The sequence below is a fragment of the Rhipicephalus sanguineus genome, chromosome 8 (genome assembly GCF_013339695.2).
Source record: "Rhipicephalus sanguineus isolate Rsan-2018 chromosome 8, BIME_Rsan_1.4, whole genome shotgun sequence".
In the NCBI taxonomy this organism is placed as follows: Eukaryota; Metazoa; Arthropoda; class Arachnida; order Ixodida; family Ixodidae; genus Rhipicephalus; species Rhipicephalus sanguineus.
Genome location: NC_051183.1, coordinates 103,358,405 through 103,367,350, shown reverse-complemented (window position 1 = coordinate 103,367,350; position 8,946 = coordinate 103,358,405). Strand labels below are relative to the sequence as shown.

The 8,946-nt window shown below is 44.6% G+C and overlaps 1 protein-coding gene across 3 annotated transcripts in view; it reads left to right on the top strand.

Moving 5' to 3' along the window:
• The first annotated feature begins 6,238 nt into the window (after positions 1-6,238).
• Positions 6,239-8,946, top strand: part of LOC119402280 (solute carrier family 22 member 6-B) — a 47,864-nt gene continuing 45,156 nt past the window's right edge. For all 3 annotated transcript variants that reach the window (XM_049418564.1, XM_049418565.1, XM_037669408.2), the window contains exon 1: positions 6,239-6,498. The gene's annotated coding sequence lies outside the window, so the exon portion shown is untranslated. The remainder of the gene's footprint in view (positions 6,499-8,946) is intronic.

Genomic DNA, 8,946 nt, shown 5'->3' with positions numbered 1-8,946 from the left:
GCTGCTTCGCATCCCCTCATGGTTCCCTTGAGTGGGAGATTTAAAATTAGAAGAAAATTAGAATTTTTAAATGTAGAAGTTACTTTGAACAACGTTGAATAATAAACGAATTATTACCTCACTCTTATTCTTCTACTTCGCGCTAGCTACCCATGCACCTGAGCCCTGGTGTTCTTCGTCATGGCAATACTTAACTTTAATGGTAAATGCAATGACTGCCGTGGGATTACGCGTTAAACATTATTGATGAGATCAAATAAACGAACATAAAGTACTTACAGTGACTGCAAATATAGAAAACAAATCTTGCATCTCGCTCGGAAATTTTAAACCTAATGTAGAAATAGAAGTTCTGAAAACTTCACCTGTCTGAAACGTTTAAGCCGACATGTTTCATTTGCACATACCTCTCATGTAAATCCCTACTTCGCATGTGGGAACTCAACAAAAGGATGGATAGTGTTGTAACCGTATGTGTGTGCTGAAGGACACAAATCACACAATGCTTTCTTGCTTGAGCGCTTTTTTTTTTTTTTATTGGCGCCAGTATGCCCTACGGCATAAGTTAAATAAAAGGAAAGAGTTCAGATTCGCTGATAAAGGCCAGGAGCGGTCGATGCAACGGCCCGTGCGTCCAGCGCGTTAAGTCGGGTGGTCGACCGGGGCGGTAGTCAAGGCCTCGTAGGTGGCGGGTGCGAGCCTTGTGAAGGCCCGGACAGGTCCCAAGTAGGTGATCGATCGTTGCTTCTGTGGCTGGAGCAACGCAGAAGGGGCATGTCGTTGGGGGAGGCTGTGCACCTTTCGAAGATGCATTTTAGGGACTACAACATTTGATTTTTTTGATGCGAAGCAGCTTTTTCGCTGGGTTTTGTCCGTAGTTCCATTGGCGACCGTCCGCTTTCTAAAACCTACCATAGCCATCTGTAACATGATGAGCGCGCGCTCGCGGTAAGGAGAAGTCTTCTTCGTCTTGTTCTTCGACCGCCTTGATGATGATACGTGCATAGCGATTTAGGGGTCCGGTCGTATGCTGTCCTGGCTTGGCGTAACGCAGACAAAACCACGTGTGCTGGCAGGCGCTAGCGCGTTCGGGCCTGTGTAAGAGGCTAGGTAAGATGCTGTGGCCTCTCCCCGTAGACTCTTTCAGCAATCACGTGAGTACGTATTCGAACGAAATTCTGCAGATGCGCGATGAACCAACGCGTTGTATCCTAGTCAGAACGCGCTGCCACGCCTAGCGCGTTCGGGCCTATGTAAGGGGCTGGGTAAGACGCTGTGGCCTCTCCCCCTTACACTCTCTCAACAATCACGTGATGATGTCGGGGAACGAGATTCTGCAGACGCGCAATGAACCCGCGTGGCGTGCTTCAACAACAGTTCGGGACGATTAACCGCGACAGCAACTACAGTGAATTCATGGTGTGCGCTCCACATGCAAGGACGCGTTAACATCGGGCATGGTGCCCGTGATGAACGGAACTTTAAGTCGACCCATGCATTCCTTCGCATCCCCACATGGCTCCCTTTAGTGGGAGATGGTGAAATTTTTTGTTCACAGTTACATGTTGGGACACGCATGCTTCACTACGCCTTAGCGTTTTGTTAAGGAGCTGAGTATATGTGTTGTTCAAGGTAAAAATGGAGTTTGCTAATATTGCTGACCTCCGATTTTAATCGCAATCTTCCAGCGGTATTGTGAAGGGCAAATCTGTGTGCTTTTTATGTATTTCCTTAAAAATGTCAACTCGTTACGATTTGAGGGAAGACTGAGTCCGACTTCTCACTAGCTCCGCCAAGGAAGATCAGCTCAGGGCTGTCAAGAGAGCCCGCGAAGTCACCGAGAGTCTCAACCTCCCGGCTCCATCATGGGTGCGGCCCGCGGACGTTACCCCTGACGGGGCATTCGTCTTCTCAGGACCAAATAAAGTTCTTTGTCTGTCTGTCTGTCTGTCTGTCTGTCTGTCTGTCTGTCTGTCTGTCTGTCTGTCTGTCTGTCTGTCTGTCTGTCTGTATTAGCAATGAGCGTTTTAGTAACGACTCTTGTTTATTGGCAACAGCATGCTCCAATTGGCTTGTGCTAGTATTTTGTTGTCAACGAAAAAGACCTTTCATTAAAATGCAGCGGTCGTTAAGCTTCCTCTTCCGTAAGCTATTTTTTTATTGAAATAAGCCTCGCGTGATCAAAATGTTAAGGTAATTACCATGTCACAGCGTCACTAAGGTATCTGTTGCACTGAACATTAACAAAGAAAGCATCGCGCAAGGCTCATGATGCAATATTCTGGCATCTCTTCGCACTAATGCCAGATGCTCCTCGAGATGGTGCTCTAGCTCGAACAGATCTCATGTAAGGGGGAGTGCATAGTTCTAAGCTGCAAATTTCAGGATCTGTACACTATCTGACCAATGAACAGAAACGTGCGCATAATATAGATAATACAGTAGCATTTAAGGTGACTTTGAATGTTCTGAATTGAACACATTTCTGAACATTTATTTATTGCGCGCCAAGCGCTTGTTCTACTCGGTCATCATTTAAATACCAGATTCATTTAAACGCAATGAAAGACACACGAGATTGAGCGTGTTAGCTTTTCGGTCAAAAACAGTAGTGCGGCCAGTTACTTTAGCCACATTTGTATTAGCTTTAAAATACAACTTTCTGAATACATTGACGTCGAATATCTCTTTATGTTCGGCTTGTATAGGGTATACAATATAACTGCCCAGCTCAAGATGGCATTTATAAAGGTCGCCGATATGGCCTTTAACGCCTCAGCATCTACTAAGCGAATAGCTCCTGCGGTCCATAATGAGCCATATAATATGCACGAGTTAGGTTTGCTCGTATGCTCTACGTTGTGCTTGATGTGAGGGAAAGAAAGTACAATGTACGTTCATATTAATGAGAACTAGCAGACAATATGGCCAAGGAAGGTATAGGAGATATTATTTGTAATAACTGGGGTATAAATGTGACGAAAGTAAAGTGGACGAAAAGATAACTAGCCGCCGGCAGGGACCTAACCTGCGACCTTCGAATAACGCGTTCGATGCTCTACCAACTGAGCTACCGCGGCGGCCATCCCCTTGTCCACTTTATAAGGTATATGTGTGCATTTAAACCTAGTAGTCAATCTGTGCGTAGGGAACGTACGGCAGAAAATGACCACAAAGATAAAGACTCTAATGTTTGCGCTGTAGCCACGTGCGATAGGTAATTCCCTATTCAAAACGTCGCATAGCAAGGCAGCGGTACCCATCTGTGTATCATGTGCTCCGAAGACGGGTGAGCACAATAAACGCAAGGCTTAAAAACAGCGCAGATGTGCCGGACATGATGGAATTTTTCTAAACGAAGCTGCTGCCTCGCTCGCTACGGCTTTAGATGGTCCGGTGTTACATGTAGTACCGCATTTTTCTTGCAATGCAGACGAGAGATTCAAATGGCTGTTATTAAAAAAATAAACAGCTCTCATACAATATAAGGAGAACCCGCACTTGGAATTCTCATGGACGACCGCCAAATGCCTTCCACGTCAATACGAGGTCACCCTCGCAAGCTTTCGCTGTAGAGTTCCGCTGTTAAATTATTACCTTAACAAACCTGGCTTCTCATGAGCTAACATATGTGCAGTCTACAATTAACAAGAAACGATAGATCATTTTTTCTGCCATGCCCACGTATCGCCTCAATAATCAGAATGTTGTTGAAATACCGGCTGTTAGGCTGGGTTTTAAGTTTACTACTTCTAACGTGTTGCCGTTTGGAGCCGATCAGTTTGGTGCTAGCTGCAGTGCTGAAAGCGCTACACGAGCCCCGCAACGGTGGTATAGTGGTTATGGCGCTCGACTGCTGACCCGAAGGTCGCAGAATCGTATCCCGGCCGCGGCGGCTGCATTTTCGATGGAGGCCAAAATGTTTGAGGCCCGTGCACTTAGGATTTAGGTGCACGTTAAAAGAACAACAGATGGTCGACATTTCCGGCGCCCTGCACTACGGCGTTTTTCATAATCACATCGTAGCTTTGGGACGTTAAACCCGAGATATTATTTTCAAAGCGCTACCCGAATTCAAGAAACTGGAAGATTACGCTGCTAGTACTACCGACAACTTCAATAATTTTTTGTCTTTTTTTTATTTTTTAACTATAATCCTATGCCTTTTTGAATTATTCTGCCTCTTTTTTTTATTTACATCTCGTTTAGTCTGTCTCTTTATTCTTTAATATTGCATAGCGTTTACATTTCTCTTTTAAATCGATAGTGTGGCCAATCACCAATATGGGTATGAACCAGTTTCTCCTAAGCGACAAAACGAAAAGAAAATAAAACTGCCCTAGATGTGGATTGATGGCATACTGTTGAATTAGCAGCACATACGCAGTGTAAGGATAGACAAAAATGCTAGTGTATAAAATAAATACGAGGTAATAAAGAAGAAACCAGAACTAATTTGTAAATCGTACAATATTTGTCATTGGTAGCATAGGATATGATAATTGCTATAAAAATCAAATAATTTGATTACTTTGTCACTAACGAACAAGCAGGCTTGCTATGTATAACATATACTAATAATTGTTGGGCTGAACGTCCTAAAATCAAGATGTGATTATGAGGGACGCCGTAGTGGAGGGCTCCGGAAATTTCGACCACGTAGGATTCTTGAACCTTCACCTAAATCTAAGTACGCGGGCCGCAAGCACTCTCGCCTTCACCGAAAATGCGTCCGTCGCTGCAGGAATTCGTTCACGGGACCTCCAGGTAAGCAGTCGAGCACATTTAACCACTAGATCACTCTTGCGGGTTTCTTTGAATAGCAATAAAAGCATGTCACAAAATTATTGTATAGCGGTGAAAAATTATAATGGCCGAAATATTTGCTGTAAAATGGGGCGGGTGAACCACCAATACCATGTCTTCTACTGATCATGTGTCTGCTGAGTGTGTCTTTAAAATACCGAACTGTGATCACTGTCGTGGAAGAAATTTTAGGCACGAGGAAGACGCAGAAGAAGAACGCGCTAGTAGCCACAGACGCTTCAGTAATAGACGAAAAGGCAGGAGTAGGCATTTACTCCCCTTCGCTTGGTTGGTCATTTTCATTAAGACTACCGGACTTCACCCCCATTTTTGAAGCTGAACTCTTGGCAATTATTCTAGCCCTGCGTAAATTAGATTTGAACGCCCATAGCGCAATAATAATAACAGACTCCATGTCAGTATGCACGTCCCTTACAGCTTCATCAAAATCAACTGCCCTAAAGACGTTCCTGACGCTAATTCCTCCACAGCTGAAGCTCTTAAAATTATTATGGGTGCCTGGCCACTCTGGATTAGAATTAAATGAAATGGCCGACTCACTAGCGCGAGCTGCATTGAATGGCCCAGTTGTTCCTGTCCTTCCTGTAGTGGCCAGTATAACTGCGATTAGATATAGAAAATTTTCACTTCGTGCAGACGCCATAGAATCAATAACAGCTAGGACAGAATTTAGTCATTTAAAATTTCCGTGGAAGATCCAATGGTGTCCTACTAGACAATTGGAAGTATTAGTAACTAGACTACGATGTCGTGTGCCCCCGTTAAATCTATATTCACACAGGGCTGGTCTGGCGGTATCGCCCCTATGTCACTTTTGTTTAGAAATAGAATCAATAGAGCACTACTTTTTATCATGTCGCAGATACAGATTACTCAGAAAAAGACTTCTTGATAGCCCATTCGCTAACCTGGGGCTGCAATTTACAATTGACAATGTTCTTACCTTCGGTGCTGCAACTCTGGGCTTCAGCCACAGAAATGCGTTTGATGCCGTGTGTAGCTACCTTCAAGAAACAAAACGAATACGGCTTTAAATTTCCGCTTGTATAAGTATTATTATAACAAACAACAAAAAAAGTTTTGATAATATTTTCATTATCATTGTGCTTCTTCTTATTATTATTTTTATTCTAATTCCTATTCGGAACAATGATTAAAGTGTCTGATCTGTATGTTTAAAAAACTATTATTGCACTCTTTCATTGATGCGTACGTGTTTTTTTTTATATATGCATTGCTATTATTTATTTATTTATTCTTTTTATTGGCATCAGCATTCAATACTCAAAATATTATTTAAAAAAAAAAAAATTTTTTTGTAAGACAACTTCTTGGCCAATCCCCCTGAGTGGGTATGAGCCATGCAGTAGAGGCTACTACTACTACTACTACTCCATGATGTCGCAGCGCACCACCTCTGAGCTTCCCCAGTCAGCTTCCACATTAACGAAGATGAGAAAAGCTTCCGCCCGAAGCAGCGTGCCTCACATCGCAAGTTCGGAGACGATGTGCCGACTGCCGGGCAGTGTGGGTTCCATCAGCACGGGGGCGGGGTTCCTCACCACGCCGAGACTACAGGACGACTACATGACACCATCAGAGACCCAGGTGGAGAGCAGGTCCGCGTTCGGCCACGGACGATTCCAGAAGACGATGCTCCTCTGTGCACAGGTGCGTCCTCAGGAATAACTTTGAAAATGAATTCATATTCGGCGGCCGAATTCACAAAACTTTGTTTCATAAGCGCATTTTCTCATGGGTCAGCCGGCTTAGCTAATTATATGCCCCGCTTCGTTGCTGGCTGAAATACTCTCTTAGGAAAATCTTTAGCGTAAGACGCTTTTGTTAGCACGGGGCCTGGTGTTCGATTTATTCAAAGCAGGATATCGTTGCGAGGCAGGCCACAGTGTGTGGCTACGGAGTAGTTTTGTCCGTTAACATGAACCTAAATATTAGTACACGAGTGTTTTTGCATTGCAAAATGCGACTACCCTAGCCGATAATCTAACTTTCGAGCTTGGCGCTGTAGCACTTTAAAGGACCTCTGACAGCCAAAGTTTTGTTTGTGGCTAATTTACTTCAATTTGTAGCTTTGCATCTGGTAATACCGAAATTGAATCGTAAATGATCTTACGCATTGTTTAATTAATGCTAGCGTCGTTAATTGTGAACGATTTTGTGTCAGTTCGAAACGCCCGCCTGAATACGATGAGAAAATAGCTCCCCAAAGCAGGAGAGCGCCCAAGATCACGTGTACTCAACCTTTGATGTCGCTGAAAGCACATTTTTCACCCCCCCTCCCCCTCCTCCCGAGGAAAAAAGAAAAGATTTCCTGGCCGAAGCAGCCAGAACCACGTTTAGAGCAACCCGACAACACAGCGAGAGGGAGGACGAACAATCGTCCTCGCCGGGTGCCAGTCGTGGTATCGTGCGCGTCCTGCAAATCTTCGCTTACGTCACACTGGGCCTCGGTTACGTCATAAGAGTGGCGATGTCGCGAGGTGCTGCCAACTCAGATGAGAGCTCACAGTTGCTTTAAAACCAAATTAAAGTAGCTTCGAATTAACGCCCCGCACTAATAATCGACCAGCGGTGTCCCCGTGTACAGGACAATCAAACAACACAAACATCTTGAGGTTTCAATTTTGGTTTCAGGGGTCCTCTAACCGTTAAAGCAGAACGGCCGCATTAAAAGCACAATCGCGAAATTAGGCTAAGGAGGCCAGTATGTCTGCGTTCCTCACTCTAATATTATATACACAAATGTGCACCGCCGTCCATGAACTTCAACTGAAAGTTAATGTATCTCACAGCGAGAATAATGTTGGGAGCCAACAATGTGAAATTGGAGTTAGCATGGGCCACCACCCTACAGCTTGTCTTCCGCAAGTGCCGCCGCGAGCACGTTAAGCGTGCTCTTTCTGCGCTGCTGGACTGCTTTACCGGTAGCGTTCTGCGTCAGCGCATTTAATTTTTCTTTTTTTTTTTTTTGCGAACGAGCCCTACTACCCTTGTGTTTTTTAATTCATCTCACTCCTTTCCTTTCTAGTCTCTTTCAATCTCTCTCCCTTTCCCCCATGCACTACTGCTGAGGTGCCCTCCCCCGAGGTAGACAGTTGCGCGGTGTACTCCGCCCATTGGGGTTAAATTGGGGTTAGAATAAACCTGTTTAAGTTTGTTTACAGATATATCTGTCTCAGAAACAGGATTGGGTACAAAAGAATAAAAGAAAAAGAAATACACCAGTCACAGTTTACGTATGCAAAGAAACGCGAACAGCGCGGTGCGCTGTTTTCATCACGCCCTAACCCGGGCGGCAACAAAAAGATGCTAGAGTAGTTTTTTAATGTAATATGGATAACTGTAGCGGCTTTTTATTATCCTTCTGGCTACAACCGCTTCAAAGAAATACGAAACAGCATAGAACGTATGTGCCGCATTGTTCGCGTTTCTTTCCGTCCCCACTATATACATGTAATATACCAGGAAAATTTGTATATAGCCCAAAACGATGATACTTTTTTTTCCACGGGCGCAGTCCATGGCACTTTGTCTAGCGTTCCGAATTACTTTGTGAGCACCTGTACCCTTACTAATATTAATATCTGGGGATTAACGTCCCAAAACCACGATATGATTATGAGGGACGCCGTAGTGGAGGGCTTTGGAAATTTCGACCACCTGGGGTTCTTTAACGTGCACCTAAATCTAAGAACACGGGCCTCAAACATTTTCGCCTCCACCGAAAATGCAGCCGCCGCGGCCGGGATTCGATCCCGCGACCTTCGGGTCAGCAGTCGAGCGCCATAACCACTAGACCACCGTGGCGGGGCCACCTGTACCCTTTACAGAGCCCTAAAGCACCCGGAGGTCGAAATTTAGTTGCGGCTTTCCAGTTGTGCACGAGTATACAATCATGTTTCTAAATAATGCCGTAATAGCAGAATTACACGTATTTGATGACCCTAAATGTAGCCCTCGCTCGTTTAGCTTTCTGTTTCCATCGCAACGCACTTTCTTTGGCTTGTCTCGCCTTCTGACTAAGTGTTCATCCTGGCTCCGCTATGGACAAAAGCAGGAAGCGCGCGTACTTGCAGGCAGACAAATAAGTTCATTTTG